The 12500-nt window shown below is 60.8% G+C and overlaps 2 non-coding genes and 1 pseudogene across 2 annotated transcripts; all 3 read right to left on the reverse strand.

Moving 5' to 3' along the window:
- LOC142792380 (large subunit ribosomal RNA) overlaps nt 1–201 on the reverse strand; it is an 8624-nt pseudogene extending 8423 nt beyond the window's left edge.
- A 1154-nt stretch (nt 202–1355) lies between these two features.
- LOC142792404 (5.8S ribosomal RNA) lies at nt 1356–1508 on the reverse strand. Its single transcript, XR_012890894.1, has one exon. It is a non-coding gene; the product is annotated as a 5.8S ribosomal RNA (ribosomal RNA).
- Nucleotides 1509–3227: 1719 nt separating this feature from the next.
- On the reverse strand, nt 3228–5042 carry LOC142792396 (small subunit ribosomal RNA). The gene has a single exon (XR_012890886.1). It is a non-coding gene; the product is annotated as a small subunit ribosomal RNA (ribosomal RNA).
- Nucleotides 5043–12500: the final 7458 nt, after the last annotated feature.

Raw genomic sequence — 12500 nt, forward strand, 5'->3', positions numbered from 1 at the left:
GGGGGACTTGCACCGTCGCAAACACCCGAGAACGTCGCCTCCCATACACCACATTTCCCGACCGCCTGCAAGGACGGGGGATTCGGTGCTGGGCTCGGTCCCGTTTCGCTCGCAGCTACTCGGGGAATCCCTGTTGGTTTCTTTTCCTCCGCTTAGTGATATGCTTAAATTCAGCGGGTTGTCTCGCCTGACCTGAGGTCGACAGCGGATACATTCGCTTCCATCAACTTCCTGCACGACCGCGTGCGCTCGCCCTACCAAGTGCGCCCGCAACCCTGTACAGGGCCACTTCTTCACAAGGCTGGCAATCGGCTTCCCCGCTGCACGCGTGCGGCGCACAACCGGTGTGACGTGGAAGTGACGGGACACGTTCGTAAACCCATCGCGAACCGAGTACGACGCCCTACCAAGTGCGCCCGCAACCCTGTACAGGGTCACATCTTCACAAGGCTGGCAAGCGGCATTCCGCTGCGCGCGTGCGTCGTCCGAGCAGTTGCGTGATAAACGACCGTGTCGAAAGCCCAAACACCGCCGAGGCCAGTCGCCGCCGCCGCAAGGGCAGCCACGCAGCCTGGCGAGAGGCATCGTCTCGTGTAGCGTCGCCCCCGCCCCAACTGGAGTGGCCCAGTTTTTTGAACGGGACGGGAACTGCGAAGCACTTAGACCGACGGCGGACTACGACGAGAACGCCTTAAGCTTCGCCAACGTTTCGCCAACTCGTGCGGGAGACTTTTTCCGCTTCGCGGCAAGTCGTCGCGCCGTGCTCTCCGCATCAACCGCGTACGCAGCGAACCGCAAACGTCGGGCGCAGCCTCCTCACCTCCCTGCGCTTTGCGCGCGAACGTTCCCTGTTCGCGCGGCAAAGCCTGGAGGAGGCACGGCCCCGCAGCGTGTTCGAGCGCCCGGTCTACGGGACACCCTGCTTACTTCGAGGGCAACAAGCGCAACGCAAGGCTGCGATCTCGCGCACTTTGCGCACGGCTGGAGAAGCTTTGCTGGCCGGCTTTCGCTCCTCGTGTTTACCGTGCGTTAAAGTTGCGCGTCCGTGGCTCTCGCAGCTCTTGCGCGCCCGGTCGCAGAGAGGAGTACGCAACCTCGACCGCACTTTCCCTGCAGGCTTCCTTCCGACTCGAAGTCCTGCGGCGGTCTCAACGAGGTGCCACATCCTCAATGCAGTCGGTCGCCCCCGTTTCGGTTGGGCTCTGGCACGACGGTCGCCACCGTCTCGCCCTTGAGTGGCCGCTGTTGGCGCTCGCTGTGAGGTGTTCAGCGTGCTGTCCGTGTTGCCGACGCGGTCAAAACGAGTCGACGGCTCACGTTCCCTTGTGCGCCGAAGGCTCTCTTGATATGTGATCCGACCCTCAGACAGACGAAGCCAAGGGAAGACCCAAGGCCGCAATGTGCGTTCAAAGAATCAGTGCTCAGTGTGTCCTGCAATTCACACCAAGTCTCGCAGCTGGCTGCGTTCTTCATCGACCCGAGAACCGAGTGATCCACCGCTTAGAGTCGTGAAAAAGTGTTTGTTCAATTCCGTACAGTCAAAACCAAACGTTTCTGGCACTCGGCCAAACAGTGGCCAAGAAGGGCGCTTTTCAGCGCACGCTTGGACTCCAAAACTCTGCCGCGCCTTTTTCGGCTGCCGCAAATCGAGCAAACGGTGTGTTTCGGACGGCGTTTCGCTTTCGCTACTTGCGAGTGCTTTCGTGGTCCACCCCTCTATAAATACTCGGGAGGCGTCGAAGCCGGTTCTCCAAGCCGGACCCGTAGGTATCGTTGTGTGCTCGCTCTCATTGGCCCGCCTAACCAGAAAATGCCTGCGGTACACCCATTTGGATAAGAGTGCACGCAGATGCGGGCCTCGACGGCTACACATTTCCTCGGGCGGCCGCCTCCCGGCCTCCGTGGAGCGCGGGATGCACGGTCCCATCGACAAGCCTCTCCCGTTTTTACCGTGGCGTCGCGGTTCACCACGGCAGGCGGGTCGGTCTCCTCCGCATAAAAAGGGGGACCCCCGCTTTTTGTTCCACGAAATCGCACAAGCTTTTTTCGCATCCACGGTTTGCCACCGCACACCAAAATGCCGATCCGGCTGCCTACTTTAGCCAACAGGTGGAGCCAGGCGCGCCGTACTTGCGCGGCACTTCCCACGTCCACCGAAGTCGGTGCCAAGGACCACTTTCGGCGCCGGAGCCGCGTACGAGCCTACTCGAGGCGGAAGAACGAAGCCAGCAAGGGCCTGGCTGCAAGTGCGTTCAATTGTCGGGACGTCCAAGTCCCTCGTTCTTCCGTGCTTCCTCTTTCGGCAAGTCGTTGCGGCACCTTCCCAAAGCGCGCAGACCCGCTAATCGCGACGAGCGCGACGTGGCCGTGCCGCCTTTCCCTCGGCAGCAAGCAAAACGCCTGGCAACGTCGACGCTCCCCTAACCGCGATCTCGCACCGTGTTTCGTGTGGCGAATTCAAAAGCCGGCCGGCGCTGCTGCAACCATTACGGTCGGTACGCATACGCCGCGGAGGGCGGGACGGTCATCGGAGCGTGCGGTTCCTCCATCGAGTACTGCGCACCTCGGCCGTCGCATCGCCGTGCCATGACCGGCCGCGCGTCAACGCGAACCGGTGCCAGCGAGATCCCTCGCCTGCAAGAACCGACCGGCAGCCTCCGTCACCCGAGGACGCGGAGGCGCTTGCCGCGGACGGCGGGACGGTATGCACTGGTGCACAGCGGACCCGTCACATCGCCAGTTCCTTGACCGACCGCCGACGCTTGTGCCGTTCCTCTCGTACTTGGCAGTCGCCGCGCGATTGTCGGGTCTCGTTCTTGCACGCTTGAACGGTCGGGAGGGCACTCGGCTGGCGTTTCGGGAACGCGCAGCCTCGCCTTCTACCGACGTAACCACGACTCGCCGTTCGCGCTCCGCCGCTCCTGTTTACAGTACTAGGCGGTCCCGCAGCGGTCGGGTCGCGCATTTCGAGCGCTTCGAGCCACGGTGCAGTGGCGGGTCGAAAGCCGACCTATGAGTGCGTTGCGCCGTTTGTACCCGCGTCCGCCACCTGGCCGACCGTCCAAGGTCGCGGTGTTGGCGTCCGCTGGGCGCAACAATTTGTCACGGGGTGCCGCTCCACATTCAGGCAGCCCCGTGGGGAAAAGCCGACCCCGCGTCCAAACGGGGTCAGCGGCAGAAAGTGTCGGGCGCAGACGCAGCTGAGGCGCTCACCCTTCACAATCCGTTAATGATCCTTCCGCAGGTTCACCTACGGAAACCTTGTTACGACTTTTACTTCCTCTAAATGATCAAGTTTGGTCATCTTTCCAACAGACCGGCGCAACCGAAAGGCCGCGCCGGACATCGGTCCGAAGACCTCACTAAATCATTCAATCGGTAGTAGCGACGGGCGGTGTGTACAAAGGGCAGGGACGTAATCAACGCGAGCTTATGACTCGCGCTTACTGGGAATTCCTCGTTCAAGGGGAACAATTGCAAGCCCCTATCCCAATCACGAAAGAAGTTCCACGGGTTACCCAGTCTTTTCAGACAGGGATAAAGACACGCTGCTTCCTTCAGTGTAGCGCGCGTGCGGCCCCGGACATCTAAGGGCATCACAGACCTGTTATTGCTCTGTTTCGTGCGGCTAGGAGCCGCTTGTCCCTCTAAGAAGGTTGTAAGGTGCTGGGAACCCCGCACCTATTTAATAGGCTAGAGTCTCGTTCGTTATCGGAATTAACCAGACAAATCGCTCCACCAACTAAGAACGGCCATGCACCACCATCCACCGAATCAAGAAAGAGCTCTCAATCTGTCAATCCTCCCAGTGTCCGGGCCGGGTAAGTTTTCCCGTGTTGAGTCAAATTAAGCCGCAGGCTCCACTCCTGGTGGTGCCCTTCCGTCAATTCCTTTAAGTTTCAGCTTTGCAACCATACTTCCCCCGGAACCCAAATACTTTGGTTTCCCGGAAGCTGCCCGCCGAGTCATTTGAGTAACTCAGGCGGATCGCTGGTTGGCATCGTTTATGGTCAGAACTAGGGCGGTATCTGATCGCCTTCGAACCTCTGACTTTCGTTCTTGATCAATGAAAACATTCTTGGCAAATGCTTTCGCAGTAGTTCGTCTTGCGACGGTCCAAGAATTTCACCTCTAGCGCCGCAATACGAATGCCCCCGTCCGTCCCTCTTAATCATTACCTCGTATTCCAAAAACCAACAGAACAGAAACGAGGTCTTGTTCTATTATTCCATGCAAGTTTATTCAGGCGACTCGCCTGCGTTGAGCACTCTAATTTTTTCAAAGTAAAAGCACCGGCCATCTCGAGGCACACAATGAAGTGCACCAAGAAAGAACCGGCATGATGTTCAGTCCGAGCCGTCGCATCGGGTAGATGCACTACTCGTCTGGAACTGAGATCCAACTACGAGCTTTTTAACCGCAGCAGCTTTAGTATACGCTATTGGAGCTGGAATTACCGCGGCTGCTGGCACCAGACTTGCCCTCCAATTGATCCTCGTTAAAGGATTTAGAGTGTACTCATTTCAATTACGGGGCCTCAAAAGAGTCCCGTATTGTTATTTTTCGTCACTACCTCCCCGTGCCGGGAGTGGGTAATTTGCGCGCCTGCTGCCTTCCTTGGATGTGGTAGCCGTTTCTCAGGCTCCCTCTCCGGAATCGAACCCTGATTCTCCGTTACCCGTAACAACCATGGTAAGCAAGTAACCTACCATCGAAAGTTGATAAGGCAGACACTTGAAAGAAACGTCGCCGGCTCGTGGCCATGCGATCAGCACAAAGTTATCCAGAGTCACCACACAATACGGGCCGAAACCCGATCGATCTTGGTCTAATAAAAGCACCCGTTACCCAAAGGGCTCCAGGCTCACTGCATGTATTAGCTCTAGAATTGCCACAGTTATCCAAGTAGGAAGAAACGATCTAAGGAACCATAACTGATTTAATGAGCCATTCGCGGTTTCGCCTTATTTCGGCATGTACTTAGACATGCATGGCTTAATCTTTGAGACAAGCATATGATTACTGGCAGGATCAACCAGGTAATCGTTCGACTGCGCGTCCGTCCTCGCCTTCGGCGGGCCGGACGCAGTCTGTGTGCGGCGGAGGCCACCTTCAGGCGCCCCAACACGCTTATTTTGCACTCCGAGATGACGGCGTTCGAGCTCGCTACGGCACAACCTTCCCGAAAGACGAGTGGGAGCCGTGCGGCAAGAAGCACGTTCATGCTCGCTCTTTTTCGTTGCATCGACTCGGTCGCGCCGTGCGGGTTGCCCAAGCCCGCTGCACTGTCGGTGGACCGGCCGGAACTAGCAACGGAGCCGAGACTGCAAAGCCGCCAGACGACGGGTCACGCCCGCGTCTTCGGCGCTTTCGCATCTGAATCGCCCGAGGACGACACGGAACACACCTCGATATCGTGGTAAAACGGCACCGTCCGACAACCAGCCCCTAACGCATCAAGCGGATGAGGCTGCAGACGACTGCCGTGGATTCCCCTGGAGCAGACCCGAGGACACGCTTGACGAGGCCGAAGCCCGCCGCATATCAGACACCCGGTCGCTTTCGCGTACGCCGCTCACGAGAACCCCCACATAATAGCAGCGATAAGTACCCAGACCTCCTTGGGCACTAATACGAGCGTACTCGAGAAAATTTCACCGCGGGTGTGCCCCGAAACGTGTGGCACGTTGAGCGTGCCACAAGTCTACGTCGCTCTCAAACCCGCCGAGGTCGTAGAATTTGCGACCCTACTCACGAAATTCCCACCGAGGATACGGCCGCAAACGTACCGCACCTTGGGTAGGCCACGAGTTTGTGCAACACTACGCTGACGGCACAGCACCGAGGTCGTGCGCGCACGCACGGGAAAATTCCGCCGCGGTTTCTGCCGAAAACGTGAGGCACCACGACTCTCCGCAAGTTCGCGTCGACTGCGAAAGACCGAAGTCGTGAACGACGTGTCCGCTACTCGCCGCCGACACGCTGGACACCAAACGTACAACGACTCGACGGCGTCGTAGAGGCCCACGACGCGGTTTTCCTTAACGACGTCTCGGCGTGGCACCGACAGGTTAGAACGGCCGACCAACGTTCCCTGTCCGCCGTTCGGCTCAGTCGAAGGGCTCGGCGACTTCGGCAACGCTGCGAAGCCGCACGGTGACGCACGCCATGTCCCCATTTTTTTTTTTTTTCTTTCTGCGTCTGCCGGGGTGCCCCTATAATAGCAGCGATAAGCACCCAGACCGCCGTGGGTCGCTCGCCCCGGCTGACGTGGTTTTTCGTACTCCTGCGGCGGTCGCCGTCAAGCACGTCCAAATACGCTACTTTCGTGGGCGCATTCACGCTCTTTCGCTTCGCCGGAGTGCCAGCACTCACTCTGCCAAAAACGGCGAACATCCGAGCGGCGGTTCCCACTTTTGCGTCGGCGTCGCAAACCCCGCCCCGGCAGACGAGGTTTGCCGTACTCGTGCGACGGTGGCCGGCGGGCACGTCGAAAGACGCCGATATCGTGCGCGAATTGGCGCACCTTGGCTTCACCGGAGTGCCGCCACTGACTCCTCCAAAAACGGCGAAGATCCGAGCGGCGCTTCCCACTTTCGCATCGGCGTCCCGAACTCCGCCCCGGCTGACGCGGTTTACCGTACTCGTGCGACGGTCGCCGGCGAGCACGTGGAAAGACGCCGATATCGTGCCCGAATCGGCTCCGTTCGGCTTCGCCGGAGTGCCAGCACTGGCTCGGCGAAAGACGACGAACATCCGAGCGACGGTTCTCACTATTGCGTACGCGTCGCAAACCCCGCCCCGGCAGACGCACTTTGCCGTACTCGTGCGACGGTCGCCGGCGAGCACGTAGAAAGACGCCGATATCGTGCCGGAATCGGCCCCGTTTGGCTTCGCCGGAGTGCCAGCACTCACTCGGCCACAAACGGCGAACATCCGAGCGGCGGTTCCCACTTAGCCGTCGGCGTCCCGAACTCCGCCCCGGCAGACGCGGTTGCCGAGCTCGTGCGACTAGCGACCGCGAAGCCGTCTCGCGACGCCGCTTTCGTGCGCGGCTCCCACTGCGACCTGGGTCACCCGAGGTCGACGAGCAAGAAAGAATGTCGAAAAAAAATTTTTTTTTTTTTTGCGTCTGCCGGGGTGCCCCTATAATAGCAGCGATAAGCACCCAGACCGCCATGGGTCGCTCGCCCCGGCTGACGTGGTTTTTCGTTTTCCTGCGGTGGTCGTCGTCAAGCACGTCCAAACACGCCACTTTCGTGGGCGCATTCGCGCTCTTTCGCTTCGCCGGAGTGCCAGCACTCACTCTGCCAAAAACGGCGAACATCCTAGTGGCGGTTCCCACTTTTGCGTCGGCGTCGCCAACCCCGCCCCGGCATACGCGGTTTGCCGTACTCGTGCGGCGGTGGCCGGCGGGCACGTCGAAAGACACCGATATCGTGCGCGAGTCGATGCTTCTTGGTCTCGCAGGAGGGCCGCCACTCACTCCTGCAAAAACGGCGAAGATCCGAGCGGCGCTTCCCACTTTTTCGTCGGTATCGCAAACCTCGCCCCGGCAGACGCGCTTTGCCGTACTCGTGCGACGGTCGCCGGCGAGCACGTCGAAATACGCCGATATCGTGCCCGAATCGGCCCCGTTTCGCTTCGCCGGAGTGCCAGCACTCACTCGGCCAAAAACGGCGAACATCCGAGCAGCGGTACCCACTTAGCCGTCGGCATCCCGAACTCCGCGCCGGCTGACGCGGTTGCCGAGCTCGTGCGACTAGCGACCGCGAACGCGTCTCGCGACGCCGCTTTCGTGCGCGGCTCCCATTGCGACCTGGGTTACCCGAGCTCGACCAGCAAAAAAGAAGGTCGAAAAAAAATTTTTTTTTTCTGCGTCTGCCGGGGTGCCCCTATAATAGCAGCGATAAGCACCCAGACCGCCGTGGGTCGCTCGCCCCGGCTGACGTGGTTTTTCGTACTCCTGCAGCGGTCGCCGTCAAGCACGTCCAAATACGCCACTTTCGTGGGCGCTTTCGCGCTCTTTCGCGTCGCCGGTGTGCCAGCACTCACTCTGCCAAAAACGGCGAACATCCTAGTGGCGGTTCCCACTTTTGCGTCGGCGTCGCCAACCCCGCCCCGGCATACGCGGTTTGCCGTACTCGTGCGGCGGTGGCCGGCGGGCACGTCGAAAGACACCGATATCGTGCGCGAGTCGATGCTTCTTGGTCTCGCAGGAGGGCCGCCACTCACTCCTGCAAAAACGGCGAAGATCCGAGCGGCGCTTCCCACTTTTTCGTCGGCATCGCAAACCTCGCCCCGGCAGACGCGCTTTGCCGTACTCGTGCGACGGTCGCCGGCGAGCACGTCGAAATACGCCGATATCGTGCCCGAATCGGCCCCGTTTCGCTTCGCCGGAGTGCCAGCACTCACTCGGCCAAAAACGGCGAACATCCGAGCAGCGGTACCCACTTAGCCGTCGGCATCCCGAACTCCGCGCCGGCTGACGCGGTTGCCGAGCTCGTGCGACTAGCGACCGCGAACGCGTCTCGCGACGCCGCTTTCGTGCGCGGCTCCCATTGCGACCTGGGTTACCCGAGCTCGACCAGCAAAAAAGAAGGTCGAAAAAAAATTTTTTTTTTCTGCGTCTGCCGGGGTGCCCCTATAATAGCAGCGATAAGCACCCAGACCGCCGTGGGTCGCTCGCCCCGGCTGACGTGGTTTTTCGTACTCCTGCAGCGGTCGCCGTCAAGCACGTCCAAATACGCCACTTTCGTGGGCGCTTTCGCGCTCTTTCGCGTCGCCGGTGTGCCAGCACTCACTCTGCCAAAAACGGCCAACATCCGAGCGGCGGTTCCCACTTTTGCGTCGGCGTCGTAAACCCCGCCCCGGCAGACGCGGTTTGCCCTACTCGTTCGACGGTCGCCGGCGAGCGCGTCGAAAGACGCCGATATCGTGCGCTAATTGGCGCTCCTTGGCTTCTCCGGAGTGCCGCCACTCACTCCTCCAAAAACGGCGAAGATCCGAGCGGCGTTCTCCACTTTCGCATCGGCGTCCCGAACTCCGCCCGGGCTGACGCGGTTTACCGTACTCGTGCGACGGTCGCCGCCGGGCACGTCGAAAGACGCCGATATCGTGCCGTAATCGGCCCCGTTTGGCTTCGCCCGAGTGCCAGCACTCACTCGGCCAAAAACGGCGAACATCCGAGCAGCGTTTCCCACTTTCGCATCGGCGTCCCGAAGCCCGCCCCGGCAGACGCGGTTTGCCCTACTCGAGCGACGGTCGCCGGCGATCACGTCGAAAGGCGCCGAATTCGTGCACGAATCGATGCTTCTTGGTCTCGCAGGAGGGCCGCCACTCACTCCTGCAAAAACGGCGAAGATCCGAGTTGCGCTTCCCACTTTTTCGTCGGCGTCCCGAACTACGCCCCGGCTGACGCGGTTTACCGTACTCGTGCGACGGTCGCCGGCGGGCACTTCAAAATACGCCGATTTCGTGGGCGCATTCACGCTGTTTCGCTTCCCCGGAGTGCCAACACTCACTCTGCCGAAAGCGGCGATCATCCGAGCGGCGGTTCCCACTTTTGCGTCGGCTTCGCAAACGGCGCCCCGGCAGACGCGCTCGTGCGACGTACTCGTGCGACGGTCGCCGGCGAGCACGTCGAAAGACGCCGATATCGTGCTCGAATCGACCCCGTTTCGCTTCGCCGGAGTGCTGCCAGTCACGGCGCAGAAAACGGCGAACAAGTGTTTTTTTTTTTTTTCCTAGAATTTGTGTTATAGAAGGCACATTTGATATCGGACGATAATTTTCAACTTTATCACGCGCACCGATTTTCGTGTAGAGGTTTGCAAGTTTATGGGAATTTCTCCACTTGGAATAATGCGATTTAGTAGTACTACGAGAACTTCATGGATGTACTCAAGGGTACGGGGCAAGTCAGTTACGTCAACACCTGCAGATTTTTTACACTTCAAACTGAAAATTGTTGGTTGTGAGTCCTCGTGTGATATTAAAGGCCGATTCGCTAACACATAGAACAAAGAAAGAAAGGAAGAAAAAACGCCCGCGCTCGCTCAAGAAACCTGGGTTCGCAACAAGTGGCAACAACAAGCAACCGAGCGAGTGCGCCAAAACCCGTGGCGGCCGAACAAACGCGAAGTCCCAACCGCGTCAGCCGGGGCGGCACGGGACAGGAAAAATCACTTCAGCCGGGGCGGCGGGGCACCGAATAAACCTCGTCACCTCGTCGCAGGATAAAAGAGGAAACAAAAAGTCTAAACAGCGTCTGCTGGAGCGAATGCGTAATAAAACAACAACAACAACAAAAAAAAAACACCCGCGCTCAAGAAGTCTGCAATCCTCACAAAAGGCGACTGTGACCGAGCAGCGTCAGCCGGGGCCGTGCGGAAACGGAAAAACCGCGACTACCGGGGCGTCGAGGCACCGAAAAATCCACTTCAGCCGCGGCGAAAAAAAAAAACAAAAAGAAAGACGGAGGGGGGGGGGAACCACGTCTGCCGGGGCGAAGGAAAAAAAAAAACGCGTCTGCCGGGGCGAGCCCGGGTGCGGCACCACCGGGAAAACTGTGGCAAACAGACATGGCGATCGAGTGAGTGGGCCGCCAGCCAGGCTCAGCCAAAAAGTGCAAAGTCCGAACTGCGTCAGCCGGGGCGGCAAAAACCGCGTCAGCCGGGGCGGCGCAAAAAACCGCGTCTGCCGGGGCGGCACGAAACCGCGTCAGCCGGGGCGGGGCGAAAACTGCGTCAGCCGGGGCGAAAAGAAAAAAAAAAAACGCGTCTGCCGGGGCAAGCCCGGGTGCGGCACCACCGGGAAAACTGTGGCAAACAGACATGGCGATCGAGTGAGTGGGCCGCCAGCCAGGCACAGCCGAAAAGTGCAAAGTCCGAACCGTGTCAGCCGGGGCGACGCAAAAACCGCGTCAGCCGGGGCGGCGCGAAAACCGCGTCAGCCGGGGCGGCACGAAACCGCGTCAGCCGGGGCGGCGCGAAAACTGCGTCAGCCGGGGCGGCGCGAAAACCTCGTCAGCCGGGGCGAGCGAAAAGGGGGGGGGGGGGAACCACGTCTGCCGGGGCGAAAGAAAAAAAAAACGCGTCTGCCGGGGCGAGCCCGGGTGCGGCACCACCGGGAAGACTGTGGCAAACAGACATGGCGATCGAGTGAGTGGGCCGCCAGCCAGGCTCAGCCCAAAAAGTGCCAAGTCCGAACTGCGTCAGCCGGGGCGGCAAAAACCGCGTCAGCCGGGGCGGCGCGAAAACCGCGTCTGCCGGGGCGGCGCGAAAACTGCGTCAGCCGGGGCGAGCCCGGGTGCGGCACCACCGGGAAAACTGTGGCTAACAGACATGGCGATCGAGTGAGTGGGCCACCAGCCAGGCTCAGCCAAAAAGTGCCAAGTCCGAACTGCGTCAGCCGGGGCGGCAAAAACCGCGTCAGCCGGGGCGGCGCAAAAAAACCGCGTCTGCCGGGGCGGCACGAAACCGCGTCAGCCGGGGCGGCGCGAAAACTGCGTCAGCCGGGGCGAAAGAAAAAAAAAACGCGTCTGCCGGGGCGAGCCCGGGTGCGGCACCACCGGGAAAACTGTGGCAAACAGACATGGCGATCGAGTGAGTGGGCCGCCAGCCAGGCACAGCCGAAAAGTGCTAAGTCCGAACTGCGTCTGCCGGGGCGGCACGAAACCGCGTCAGCCGGGGCGGCGCGAAAACCACGTCTGCCGGGGCGGCACGAAACCGCGTCAGCCGGGGCGGCGCGAAAACTGCGTCAGCCGGGGCGAGCCCGGGTGCGGCACCACCGGGAAAACTGTGGCAAACAGACATGGCGATCGAGTGAGTGGGCCGCCAGCCAGGCACAGCCGAAAAGTGCTAAGTCCGAACTGCGTCTGCCGGGGCGGCACGAAACCGCGTCAGCCGGGGCGGCGCGAAAACCGCGTCTGCCGGGGCGGCACGAAACCGCGTCAGCCGGGGCGGCGCGAAAACTGCGTCAGCCGGGGCGAGCCCGGGTGCGGCACCACCGGGAAAACTGTGGCAAACAGACATGGCGATCGAGTGAGTGGGCCGCCAGCCAGGCACAGCCGAAAAGTGCTAAGTCCGAACTGCGTCAGCCGGGGCGGCAAAAACCGCGTCAGCCGGGGCGGCGCAAAAAACCGCGTCTGCCGGGGCGGCACGAAACCGCGTCAGCCGGGGCGGCGCGAAAACTGCGTCAGCCGGGGCGAAAGAAAAAAAAAAAACGCGTCTGCCGGGGCGAGCCCGGGTGCGGCACCACCGGGAAAACTGTGGCAAACAGACATGGCGATCGAGTGAGTGGGCCGCCAGCCAGGCACAGCCGAAAAGTGCCAAGTCCGAACTGCGTCTGCCGGGGCGGCACGAAACCGCGTCAGCCGGGGCGGCGCGAAAACCGCGTCTGCCGGGGCGGCACGAAACCGCGTCAGCCGGGGCGGCGCGAAAACTGCGTCAGCCGGGGCGAGCCCGGGTGCGGCACCACCGGGAAAACTGTGGCAAACA

This window comes from Rhipicephalus microplus, unplaced genomic scaffold (assembly GCF_043290135.1).
Source record: "Rhipicephalus microplus isolate Deutch F79 unplaced genomic scaffold, USDA_Rmic scaffold_218, whole genome shotgun sequence".
Classification (NCBI taxonomy): Eukaryota; Metazoa; Arthropoda; class Arachnida; order Ixodida; family Ixodidae; genus Rhipicephalus; species Rhipicephalus microplus.